We start from the raw sequence: 14,035 nt of genomic DNA on the forward strand, positions 1-14,035 counted from the left end.
GCAACAACGTTTGTCTGTTCTGCTATGGAAGCTTGCTTTCTCATCCACCATAGGCCAATTGTTCTCTCACCATCTCACAAGTTTTTTTGTGAAAATGAGCAGAGAGGTTGTAAGCCACTTTGGATAGCCATTGAAGAGAAAATCAGGATATAAATAAAAACAAAAGTCACATGATTTTGACATTTAGGATGAAAGATTATTATATAACTAGTAATTAAGCCCGCTGTATGCCGAATACAGCGGGCGGTAGAAACTGACCTTGTCGGGCGGCGGCTCTCTGCCTAAGTAGTGGTCCCCAACCTTTCTGAGGCTGGGGACCGGCACGGGCCGCGCCCGGGCCGCGCCCGCGAGCCGCGCCCGGGCCGCGCCCGCGAGCCGCGCCCGGGCCGCGCCCGCGAGCCGCGCCCGGGCCGCGCCCGCGAGCCGCGCCCGGGCCGCGCCCGCGAGCCGCGCCCGGGCCGCGCCCGCGAGCCGCGCCCGGGCCGCGCCCGCGAGCCGCGCCCGAGCCGCGCCCGGGCCGTGCCCGCGAGCCGCGCCCGGGCCGCGCCCGCGAGCCGCGCCCGAGCCGCGCCCGCGAGCCGCGCCCGCACATCGGGCCGCTTGCTGGCAGGGCCGCTGGTGGAGTGTTTCTTCCTGGAACCGGGAGCGGCTGCGAGGACGGCGGAGACCATTGTAAGTTGGGGGCGAGGGGGTGGTGCGCGGGGGCTGCGGCCTGCGTGGGTTCCCTCGGGCGTCAGGCCAGGAGCAACTGCGAGCCGCGCTGTGCGCGGCTCGCAGTTGCTGGGGCTGGGAATCAGAGGGAGCAATCGGCAGGCGCTTCGCGCCTGCCGATTGTTCCCTCCGATTGTCTGTCATGAGGAAGGGTCCAATCCGGACCCTTCCTCATCCCGGACACATCCCGCCCCAGAACGCCTTACTCTTTTATTTAGTCCGTGGCGCCCGTGGCGCCACGGGCGGTGTTCAGATAAGTAATGTTACTGTAATTTTATTTGCACAGAAAATGAAGTATCACTCCTAACTCTCTGGGATCAAGATTAATCATTGAAGAAAAGACAAGAGTTTTCAAAATGAAAAGTGACTTTAAAAGCAAACGTACTTTTCCAGGGACAATGCTGGAAGCTATATTCAAAATCCAAATAGCCTTAACCATGTTCTCAAATAAAGGGGCCATCGTAGAGCAAAGATGTGCATCCTTACGTGTAAATACACCAGCATGGATGTTACAGATTGCCTTCGCATGCTCGCCAATTGCTTCAACTGACGACCAAAAAACTTTGTTCTCAAAACAAAGTACAATTCCTGGTGCACTTCCCATGTCCGGAAAAGATGTCCATTTACATGAACCCCTCTTTGACAACTCCTTAATATTGGTTCCAAACTGTTGAATGGTATGTTTTTAAGAAGTGGCATGTCCTGTGGAATGCCGAATAAATGACTGCTGGGAATCCAAGCATCTTGAAGGGTAAAACTCAGCCACAAACACAGCTATTCACATGCACAATTAAGCCATCCTCCCTGCTCTGGGGAAAAGAGGAATCTCTTTGGCAGCCTTCTAATACATCTGAAACTCAGCATCCCAGACTGTGTGTGGCAGAACCCTGGGATTTGTCTGCTTCCAAGTTCATATCTTTGCAGGCTGCAAGGCCCAGTTGGGCAGCTTCCGAGTCCCCATTTCTGCCTGCCTCCCCCCAAATAATAGGAAAATGGGATTTACAGTTGTATGGGGATTGGGGCTGAAAGCAGTATGACGCCCTCCTGGTTCCAACTGCCCAGTTACGCACCAGAAAAGAAGCATTCTTGCAGCTTTGGCGAGCCCCTTCTTACCCCCAGGAGTCCTTCCCTCCAGCAGTTCTCACCGTATCAGCCAAGTATCGTAAAACTGTGTATGTATTTTGCCTCATCTCTGTCTGTGATGGAACTGTGTGTGGACTAGGGGCTGGAAGGTCTGTGTGATTTGTACTGTACGGTCACAGTTTCAGGGGAGGAGGGTGTAAATGCTTTCCCAAACTGCACGGAACCGCAAGAGCAGCATTTGTTATGTCTGGGGTCTCTCTGTCCATTGCCTGTTCAGTAGTGTTGTAGGTCCCCCCCGGCCACCAGTGGTGGATTGGGAGCGGGGGGTAAGCATGCCAGATCCTGGATGGGAAAGTCCCAGAGATTTCATGGTGGTGCCTGGGGAGGACAAGGACCTCCGTGGGGTATGTTGCCAGGGGAACTGATTTCTCCAGGGAAACTGACCTTTGTAAAAATGTTGCAACCTGAGGGACTAAATCATTTGTCGGTACTCCCTTGAATATCAGGGCATTCTTTTATTGCAGGGATCCTCAACCTGTGGTCCTCCAGATGTTCATGGACTACAATTCCCATGAGCCCCTGCCAGCATTTGCTGGCAGGGGCTCATGGGAATTGTAGGCCATGAACATCTGGAGGACCACAGGTTGAGGATCCCTGTTTTATTGCACAGAGAGGCTGATTCTGCCTACTGCTTGCCCCTTTTGTTCTCCAACAGCCGTTCTGCTCCCGCCTTGCTGGAGCTGGAATGACGGCATGCACAACCCTTGCAGGAAGCGTGGCCCCTGCTGGGAGAAAGGGTTCAGGATTCCATTCTGCCTGCCCCACTTTGGGACCCTAAGTTCATAGACTCTTAGAGTTGGAATCTGCCTCCAGGGTCATCTAGTCCAACACACTGCAGAATGCAGGAAATTCAGCACTACCTGCCCACAATTAGTGACACTAATTCCATGGCTAGATATTGTCTCCCCTCAAAAAACCAGAATCCCTGGCCTGGAGCAAATTTGCCTCCTGACCCCAGAATGGCAATCGGCATTTCCCTGGGCATTTAAGGAACGGACACAAGAGCCTAGCAGGGACACATTGGGAGCCATAAGTCTTTGAAACAGAAATGGCCAGTGTTGAGATGAACGACATGAGGGGCAGAGCCAAACAGATGTCGGACAGTCCACTGACAGCCCAGTTGTGAACTGCTCAATAGCAGCCATGGCCTTTAGACAGTGACTGTGTCCCTTCCCCTCCTCCAGGATGGCTTTTAATTAATTTAATTAAATGTTAGTACCGTTGACAGGTTTAATTAACATTTAATTTTTTTTCATTGAAATTGTATTTGAATGTTTGATTGGTGTAGTGGTTAAAAGCAGTGGCTTCCAATCTGGCAAGACGGGTTTGATTCCCTGCTCCCCCACATGCAGCCAACTGGGTAACCTTGGGCTTGTCTCAGTCCTGATAATGCTGTTCTCACAGAGAAGTTCTGTCAGGGCTCTCTCAACCCCACCTCCCTCACAGGGTGTCTGTTGTGCGGAGAGGAAGGGATGGTGATTGTAAGCCACTTTCAGACTCCATCAGGCAATGAAAAGTGGGGTATAAAAACCAACCTCCTTCTTGTTGTTTGCTACCAGTGAAGGGCAGGCTATAAGATTAGTTATTTTTGCTGCTGCTGTTGTTGTTATTTTTGTCATCATTATTATTTTCCCAAGCTCAGATGGCTTTTGAATGCTGCTGTTTGCCTGCTTGATAAAAACACGCAGGCCACATAAAGGAACGCAGAGGTTTCTCTCCATGGGACAAATGGCAAGTCCACTGGGAAACCAAGGACCTCACCTCTCCTGGTCTCTGACTTGAACCTGGCTCTGCTACAGCTGCTACGAAGCAGCACAAAAAACTGGAACGAAGATGCATTCGTGGAACTTCCAGCTCTGTTGTTTGGTTCAATCCCAAACAAGACACTTCCTGTCAGAGTACGTTTGGCACAATTTCTGCCTTCCAACATGGGAAGCTCAAGAGAAATGTGGCTTTGGTTATGAACAGTTTCATGAGCATTTATTTATTTATTGCATTTATTTATTTGTTTACTAGTAAGTAAGCCCACTGCACCCGAAAATACAACGGGCGCTGGTGGGGTCACGATGAGGGTGGTAGCGGCTCCGTGGGGCGGCCCGTGATGCGCGGATGGCTCGTCCTGGCCCCCCTCCCCGTCCCGTGGGCTACCTGTGGCTGTGGGGGGAGGCATGAGATGGCGGCGGGTGGGAGCCCAGGAGCAAGTCGAGGGCTTCTCTTCTGAAGGCATCACAGCGGGCGCCGGCGCCGCGGCAGCCTCTGCCGAGCTTGGTGCGTCCGTGGAGCAGGCGGGCTTGTCTTCTGCAGGCGGCAGGGGAACATGCACGGCCAGGGGCCACTGCTGGTGGTGAGGGCCGGCGGCGGAGGGCGCGTGGAAGTGCGCGGTGGCGGTGGCGGTGGCGCTGGCGCTCGGGCCGGCGCCAGCTCGGTCCTGCGGCCACCCCTCCGTGTGCGTGGCAGTGGCGAGGCGTCTTCTTGCCAGCCTCAGCCTCCGCTACTGCTGCTGTCGCCGGTACAGGATCCTAATGGCGGGGGGCGGCTATATGCTTGGGAACACGGAGGGGGGGCAGATTGGGAGGCGCTTTGCGCCTCCCGATTCATCAGTCCGGCGGCAAGGGACCAATAGCGAGCCGCCCTGTGCGCGGCTCGCCATTGGTCCCTTGCTGCCAGACTGACAATCGGAGGGCCCAATCGGCAGGCACAAAGCGCCTGCCGATTGGGGCCTCCGATTATCATTCCGGGGGAAGGGGCCTATCGGCACCCTTCCTCATCCCGGACAGGACCCGCCGACAGAGCCCTTAGTCTTTTATTTTATCCGCTCCACGAGGAGCGGTTAAAGATTGCATTTATTTGTTTATTACATTTGTTTGTTCATTTATTTATTTATGTATTTATTTATCGCAGGGTGCTTGTTGTGGGGACAGGAAAGGAAGGTGATTATAAGCCACTTGGAGGCTGCTTCGGGCAGTGATAAACAGGGTATAAAAAAAGAGGCTTTCTTCTTCGTCATCCATGAGGAATGTTGTTAGGAACAGGGATGAAAAATCAAGGAAGGAAACCGGGTGGGGACAGTGGGGGACATCAGGATGCCTTTCTCCCTGCCACCCCTTCTGCACTCCACAGATGAAAGATGACTTCATGGTTATCAGCTGGAAGCATTGAGACCCTCCTCCAAAATGGCCACAGATGTGGATTTGATCATTCGGAGAGGAGTAAACACTCTTTTGCATTCCACTGGGCCTTTGATAATGGGGGAATAAATTAACAGGGCCAAGAAGAGAGGAGGTGCTGGAGATGGAAGATAGCCGCCAAGGGGAAGTATGAGAAAATATTTGGTTTTGAAGTCAACCATGATAATTATGACTGTTCCTTTAGGGCCATCAACAGTAGATTGCTTTGGACAGTTGTGTTATTAAACATGTCTCCGCAAACAGAAAGCAGCTGCCAGCATCCTTCCGGCGAGAGATGTTGCCACGTCCTGCGGACAGCCCGATTGTGGAGCATGACCTGAGACATTCCAGGCATCCCCCGGCCTCTGGGGCACTGCTCTGTCCCGCTATTGTTTATACGCAAGAATGCAGGAATTGCAACGCCTGGGAAGAAAGAAAAGCTACAGCTACAGAACCAAGGACTGAAGGGAAAGCATTGGCTATTGAGAGGAGAAAGAGGCGAAAGAGGTGTTACAATCATCTCTCCTTCCTTTCCACACAACGGCTACCCTGAGAGTAAGTGAGGCTGAGAGAGCTCTGAGAGAACAGTGTCTGGCCCAAGATCATCCAGTTGACTGCATGTGAAGGAGGAGTGGGTATCAGACCTGGTTGTTCAGATTAGAGGCCGCCACTCTTAGCCACTACACTAAGCTGGTTCTCAAAGAAAGGAGAACCACTGAGAAAGTGGGTGGGGGGGGATAGAGATGGGATAGAGATGGAATCCCCTCTGCAAAACTCGCAAATCATATAAATTACAATTATGGCAGAATCTAATATAAGGATTGTAAGAGTATAGTGCCATGCAGGAAATATTCCTCCAAGGCAAGGTGCTGTAGTCCTTGAGGACACCTACAGTTACAAACAGACCAGAGCAGTCTGAAGCATTGTCTGTGTTTTCCTTATGCCCTAAACGGACTGTGTGTGAAGTCTGAAGTTCAGTTTTTGATTGTTGCACGTTCCTTTGAGTCCTGTGTGGTCTCCACGTGGCTGCCTGCACTGAGTCAGTGCCCTCTTCTGTTTTCCTCCAAGTATTTTGGAAGAGAGGACCCTTTGGGCGCCTGAGGACAGTTTGGGCAAAGAATGCCTCTGGTTTAACTTATAGTTTTATTGTGTGAGAACAGGATGGCCATAGAGGCCCGCTGGAAAGAAATCTGACCAATTATTTTGTTGTGTTTTAATTCTATTTGGCACAAATTATGGCTTAGGCCTTATTTGCAGTGGGCAGAGATACCAATGGCCAAAAATCTGCTGGAAATATCCTCCCTAACGCCCTGTGGCCAAGTCCCTCAATCCAATGAGCCTGACATTTTCTCAGCAGTCTTGTGCGACCTGTTAAAAACTGAATCCGACGGCACCTTTAAGACCAACTAAGTTCCATTCAAGGCATAGGCCCATTTCCTCAGAGACCCAGAACAGAGTCTGTTTCCAGGGGCACTTTTTAACACCAACTGTGTTTTATTCAAGGTGTAAGCTTTTGTGTGCACAGCACTCTTCATCAGGCAGTAAAATGGCTGAAGCGTGCTGTGCACATGAAAACTTACACCTTGAATAAAACTTTGTTGGTCTTCCAGGTGCTCCTGGACTCTAAATTTGTGCTGCTCCTTCAGACCTACATGGCCCTCTTGAATCTACCTCAGAGGCTAACAGGCTTGTTTTCATGTAATGATGCATTAAATGGGGGGGGGGAGGGGTGACACACCACATTATTTTCATGCAGACTAAGTATGCAGCTAAATCTCTAAGCAGGCACCTGGCTTTTAATGCCTGTGCAAATTGTACACAGTTCTATGGCATTATTATTAAATCAGTCCTGAGCTCTGCCTAGAGACTACAACACCTACGCTGAGGCCATCATACCTTGGTCTTATGCTGAGAAGTCAAGAAGAGTCACTGAAAAAGGCAAGAATGCTCAGGAACGTTGGAGACAGCAGGAGAAGAGGAAGACCCAACAGGAGATGGATGGACTCCCTGAGCAGGGCAGGTAAGGATAGGTACGTTTGGGAGGATATTGATTCATAGGGTCGCCATAAATTGGAAGTGATTTGCTGGCATGTAAAACACACACTATCATATGTACTAATGTCTGCGAGGGGGAAAAAAGAGGGGGATTCGTTGCATCTATTATATGCATGATGCTCAGGACATGATGCCTTATAGTGAAATAGGCCCTCATCACCTCCTGCCTGATCCGGTCACTACTAAAGAGCATTTTCACTTGGTGATGCTAAGGGCCTTTTCGCACAGGGATCTTTGTTGCAAATTGTTTGCGGAATGAAAAATCGCCATTTAAAATAGTGGAATTCGTCGTTATGCATACCTGCCTTTGTAGTGGAATCAGTTGCGTTTTTTAGCATTTCCCACAGGCTTCCGGTCTCGGCAGAAATCGCTAGAAAGGAAGCGCTATTGCCAAGCTCGTCCCGCCCCTGGCCGTCAAGCAGCCAATGGGCAGCCGTTAGCATGCTCCCAAACAGCCCCTTTCCCTTTAAGAAAGGTTTTTAAAAAAAAAAAACGACCCATAGCAACGAATCTAGGTAGATTCGTTGCTATGGAGAGACCCATCCAGCTGCCTAATGTGAGCTGTCGTTTGATTGTATGATCGTTTGCACGCTGCCTCGAGTGATAAACCCCCCCCCTCTCACGGGCCCGATTTTCGGCTGAATTTATTTGTAAAAAATAAAGGGACTTTATTTCAGCAAACGGGCTTTTCAGTGGTTTGTGCTTAGTGACTAAAGGTGAAGGACTGAAGCCAGGGAAGCCTCTAAACACAAAGAGGCTCGCCGGTGCGTTTATCCCCGCTCGCTCGGAGAAAAAAAAATGGCGATCGCTTCGCCGGAAGTTTGGAGGAGAGAGCCAGGGGGAGGGACTTTGAAGAACCAGCAACAATGGTAACGCACAGGTCTTTAGCGCTACTGTTGCAGATTGGTTGCAGGAGTGTATCGCTATCCGGAGGGTGAATCCACTTTTCTGGATTCCCCTGAAAGCGCCACAACGAAGCGCTTTTTGCTGATTGGTTTCAGGATTGTTGCAGATTGTCTACGACGTCGTGGGTTATGGCAAATTAGTAGCGTTTCCAAATAGCAACCATTCTGCTACTTTGAAGCCGTGCGAAATGGCCCTAAGAGTTGAAGACCTCTGTGTAGTGGATACTATAGAAAAAATTGCAGATTAAACCACATACATATTCCCATAGGATCAAGATTAGATCCATCTGAAATATGATAGGAACGCATTTAAAGAGGACATTATTAAAGGTTAAAGAGTATTTACATCACTGACGAAGTTACAGAAAACGAAAAAATACCTAGGAGTTCGTTTTGATGTTTTGGAAGTTTGAGGAATTGTTTATAGGGGAATAAACTGTTCATTTGCCATCGCCAGCTTGAAAATTATTTCATTTGCTTGCATTGCAGCTGACGGGTCTTCACCTGTTGACCTGATTAACTGGCAACACCAGAGATTGAATCCCAGATCTTGGGCGTAACAATCAGATGCACTGTCCCTGAGCCAGAACCCTTCTCCTCTTTTTACTGCATGAAGCCCTTTTTGCAATCTGTCCTGAGTTTCATCAAGAAAGGCAGACTGGGAGGAGTAAATAAAGACATAAACCTGGACCGTTCAGGTTTCTGGTGTGGTTTTGTCCACATAAACTTGTGGTTTGGGTTCAGGGTAGCCCAGGCAAGCCTGATCCTGTCGGAAGCTCAGCTTGGCAGCCCCTGGCTAGTATTGGGATGGGAGACCTCCAAGGATTTAGGTGGTAGTTCCTCCAAGGAACATCAGGGGTCATGATGGGGTGGAAGGAAGTGGCCAACCATCCCTGAATGTCCCTTGTCTGGCTGCCAGACAGTCCTGGGATCTGCACTTCAGGCTTGGTATTTGATAAATAAATAGAAATATGGATGTTCCCTCGAACATCCTAGCAGGAAGATATCAACATGTCCCAAGGAGGGAACGGTTGTGCCCGTGTTCTGCGAACTGCCCTCATTCAACTTCACATATTATTTTAGATTGTGAACTTCATGTGAATCTTCGCAGAAAACTTCTGGATCCTCTACTTCTTCCCAGGGGTCTAGTTAATGACGAAGCTACACTCCAATTCCTGCTCAATGATCTCTCTGCAGAGATCTAGCTGAATTTTTAATGGATGTTTATCCAGCCAGAATTAAGATGTTTAAATCAGCCAATTTTACTCTGTTTTAGTTTATAATATGAGCTTATTTTACCCTATTATATTTCTGCCCTGCTTGGCTGTATTTGCCTTTTATTGTTTCATGCCAGAAAAGGATGATGATGATGATGATGATTGAAATATGGATTAAGGAATACCAATAAGTCTTAGACCTAAACTACACATTAGGCCAGATGTGGATGCCCAAGAATCTGCATTTCCTCCATCCCTTGAAAAATTGTGTCATGGGATACTGTGCTGCCCCCAGGGAAACAGAATCCCCGGAACCAGAAGGGTCTTGAGAGTACAAGCCAGTCGCTGCCTCCTTGCACAGGTTGGTTTATTTCAAGTGGTCCATTCTAAGCAGCTCAAGGCTTGTATCTGATGAAGTTTGCATGCACACAAAAGCTTATACCCAGAATTAAACCTTTTGGGTCTTAAAGGTACTGTTCGAATCAAACTTTGTTCACCTGACGCTGTGGTTAGCTTCAGCCACCTTAGGGTTACAAGAGATAAGAGCCCCAGCCTGCCTCTTTCTCCAGGAATCACCCAGAAATAACTAGCTCTCTGCCTTTCCCCTCCAGCCCTTTCCTCATGCAACCAGCTGGGTGACCTTGGACCATCCACAGTTCTCTTAGGGCTGTTCTCACAGAGCTCTCTCAGTCCCACCTACCTCACTGGGAGTCTGTTCTGGGGACAGGAAGGGAATGGTATTTGTAAACTGCTTTGGAACAACTTTGGGTAGTGAAAAGCGGGGTATAAAAAGACTCAACTCACTTGGGACTGTGTCCATTTGTACATTTAAAATATATTTTGTTAACTGCTCATTTGTTTAACTTTTGCCACCTTGAAGACCCTGATCAGTTTGAAAGGAAGCATAAAAGTGTTAAAAATTAAATCAATATGAATGATTTCCCACTGCATGCTCTTGAACCATCCTCACAGTGGGGCAGGAAGCATTTGCAGTGGGCAAGCATCTGCAACCAGGGCGAGCTGTGCCTCTGACTCACTTTCTGAGGGATGTTTGTACAGATATTCCCCCTTAACTCAATTTATCAGTCTCCAGATGAAGGAAAAGATACAATATATATTATATCCAATATATATATTGTATCTGACAATAATATATAAGAAAACCTGTGCCTGGCTGGATTTATCAATAAAGAAGAGAGTTGGACTAAATGACCCTTCCAACTCTATGATTCTAAGCAAAACTTCATTTTTGTAGTATTTTTAGTAGTTATTTCACCTGAAGTACACGCAAAACATTTCAGTATGGCTTCATCTTCCTCAGTTACGTTCTATAAAGCATATCAAAATCACATCCTTTATAATAACAACGTGCTGGCCCTCTGATTGGCCCTTGGGGGGGAGGGCCCTCCCCTTTCCCTCCCTGAGGGCCACTCAGAGGAGATGGTGCACTATCAGGAAGCAGCCTTAGCAACTAGTATTTTTTATAATGTGGAGACAATACACATAAACTATTGTAAAAGCAGGAAAGATGCATATTATTACACTCACCACTTACCACCCCCTCCTTTCCCCACCACAGACACCCTGTGCGGTAGGTGATGCTGAGAGAGCTCTGAGAGAATTGTGACTAGCCCAAGGTCACCCGGCTGGCTGCATGTGGAGGAATGGAGAATCAAAACCTGTTCCCCAGATTAGAGGCTGCCGCTCTTAACCACTACACAAAGCTGGTTCTCTGGAAGCTCCCTGTTCTGACAACACATCTGTGCTTGTGGTATGCAGATATTTTTAGATGACATATAATTGCACCCATGTTTCTTAATGGGAAACCATCTTCAGGAAGTCATTGATTGTGGATTAGATAATGTACTGTTAACTGTAATTTCAAAGGAAGATTAAATCTCCGGTGTTTAACAAACTGGGAACACAAGACCAAAAGGTTTATATGCGAAGGAGGATGGAGAGCTCTCCATTTATTCCCCTAATTAGTGCTTGACAGGCTGCATGTTTTATGTGGTCAGAATTTATCAGGGATGAAAATAGTATACAGAAGCAGAAGGCTGTTTATATAATGGCAGTTTTTCATCACGTCAGAACCAGAACAGGTGCTCTGCTGAGGTCAAGGCAAAGGTTTCTTTGAAGGGAGGCGTGATTGATGGAACATGCTGTTCGCAGTAACTACATAATTCAGCGTGTTTGATCCGGATGATTACATAGGTGGTGGTGGTGGGGTAGGGGGAGCTGAATGTGCATCTGTTCGCTCTCGGCACTTGCTTGCATCATGGAGAATTAAAAGGTGTGTTTGAAGTTGCACATTTAAAACGGCTACAGAGGCCTTCCCATAAATATTTCCTGACTTCATCGGTGAGCTCATGCTGCATTAAGCAAGAGCAGTGAAACAAAGTCTGGAGCTGTTGGCAGGGCTTCAAGTTAGCTGTTGTGCCGGGCAAATACTGGAAGGCTGCAGGATCTGGCCCCCTGGGTAGGGATGGCACGAACCACTTCACAAACTAAAATTCTTGAATTTCTTGGCAGTTTGTGGCTGGCGAAGTGATGTTTGTTGAAGGGTGCCCAGCATGAACATTTCACAGACTTGGGCACTGTTAGTGGAGGTTTGGGGAGGTTTGGGAATTATCGATATTGATATTGATTAATATTAATATTTCAGTGTATTAACCGCCACTCCCAAGTGGCTCATGGTTTGAGAGCCAGTTTGGTGTAGTGGTTAGGAGTGCGGACTTCTAATCTGGCATGCCAGGTTCGATTCTGTGCTCCCCCACATGCAGCCAGCTGGGTGACCTTGGGCTCGCCATGGCACTGATAAAGCTGTTCTGACCGAGCAGTGATATCAGGGCTCTCTCAGCCTCACCCACCCCACAGGGTGTCTGTTGTGGGGAGAGGAATGGGAAGGTGACTGTAAGCTGCTTTGAGCCTCCTTTGGGTAAGGAAAAGTGGCATATAAGAACCAACTCTTCCTCTTCTTCATGGTGAGTTACAATACTCTGAATAAAATCCCCAATAAGACTCCCATTAAAACCCCAGACATAAAACACACAGATCCATATTCACAAATCAAAGAAAGATAAGGTGGAAAAAAACAAACCACAACCCATTCTCCCCACTAGAAATCTCATAGAGGGAAGAGGGGGGGCAGATAGAACCCGTAGCCACCATACACGTTACTCTGTGTTGGAATGGATACATTTCTAGGCAGATTGTCTTCCACTCAATTATTCTAAATTTTTGTTTGCTCAACCTTCGGGTCCCTGGCCTGTTGTAAAATATCAGCCAGCAATTGAATGCAAATGGAAAGGAGCAATTAAGACTCATGGAACATACTGCTTTATCACCTAAAAAAAAGGAATAGCATTTTTTTTTTTTTTTTGGTTTCCAGGATAAAGCCAGAAGATTCACTGTTGCATCTTGGTCACAAAAATGAGAAGCATGCTTACTAGATGGGAGATACACTTCTGGGCAGCAGTGTGTGTGAACCAGATCTTGGGGTACTTGTGGACTGTCAGCTAAATATGAGCAGACGGTGGTGAAGAAGGTGAATGCAACCTTAGACTGTATCAACAGATGCATCACATCAAAATTACAAGATGTCATAGACTCACTGTATACCACATTGGTCAGACCACACCTGGAATACTGTGGGCAGTTGTTGGAGGCCTTACTTCAAAAAGGAAGGGGACAAAATGGAGAGGGTGTAGAGGAGCGCAACGAGGATGATCCAGGGTCTGGGGACCAACCCTGGGAGGAAAGGCTGAGGGACTTGGGAATGTTCAGCCTGGAGAAGAGGTGGTTAGGAGGGGACATGATGGCTCTCTTGATGGCAGGGAGAGGTTCCTGTCAGCAGCAGAAGATTGGACCTGCAGTAATGGCTACCTGCCGGATATCGGGGGGGGGGGGATTTTCACAGCCTGCGTAGTTCAGCAGTGGAATGGGCTGCCTAAGGAGGTGGTGAGCTCCCTCTCACTATCTGTCTTCAAGCAGCTACTGGACAGATACTTCTCCTGGATGCTTTAGTCTGATCCTGCAGTGAACATGGGGTTGGACTAGTTGGCCTGGATGGCCCCTTCCAACTCTATGATTCTATGATACTATTTTTTCTACCTTGAAATAATATTAACTTCACTTGAGAATACTTCCAGTTGTTTCATTGCTGAGGCCTGCCTTTTCCTGGCTGGTTTCCAGAGCTTTAGTTAATGAAACAGCCACAAGTAACGAACTGCAAACAATGCCTGATAAGGCTGCTATTCACCCAGTGGAGGCAAACAATATACAGTCTATTTACTGTAGCAGAGAGAACTGGAGCTCTGAAAGGCCATTTCAGGCTAGGAAAATGATGGATAAAGAGTGGTGTACACTCCCTCCCAAGCTGTGGCAATCATGTCCTAAAGTAACGATCCCCAACCTGTGGGCTGCAGACCACATGTGGTCCGTCGACTAATTGGAGGTGGGCCGCGAAGGATGCCTTCCCCCCCCCCCGGCCCTTTACAACACACTTCGGGTGTCCTTGTCTCCCATCACTCCCAGATGGGACCATCTCGTTGCAGAGAAACAAGCTCAGGGTTCCCGTTGATTTGTCATTGTCATGAGTTAAAATTTCCATGAAAATAAAATGTTCCTTATGTTCATTGTTGTGGCGTGTCTGTATCTTATTTTGAAGGGATGTTTAAACATTACCATAGCGATCAGAGAACGTTAGGGCAGGGGTTGAGAGTAGAGGAGTAAGCTACCCCCCCACTGGGCCTCAGTAAAATTGTCAAGCGTTGAGTGGTCCCCGGTGATAAAAAGGTTGGGGACCACTGTCCTAAAGCACTTCTATGCTGCAAGC

This window comes from Paroedura picta, chromosome 9, assembly GCF_049243985.1.
Source record: "Paroedura picta isolate Pp20150507F chromosome 9, Ppicta_v3.0, whole genome shotgun sequence".
NCBI classification, from domain to species: domain Eukaryota; kingdom Metazoa; phylum Chordata; class Lepidosauria; order Squamata; family Gekkonidae; genus Paroedura; species Paroedura picta.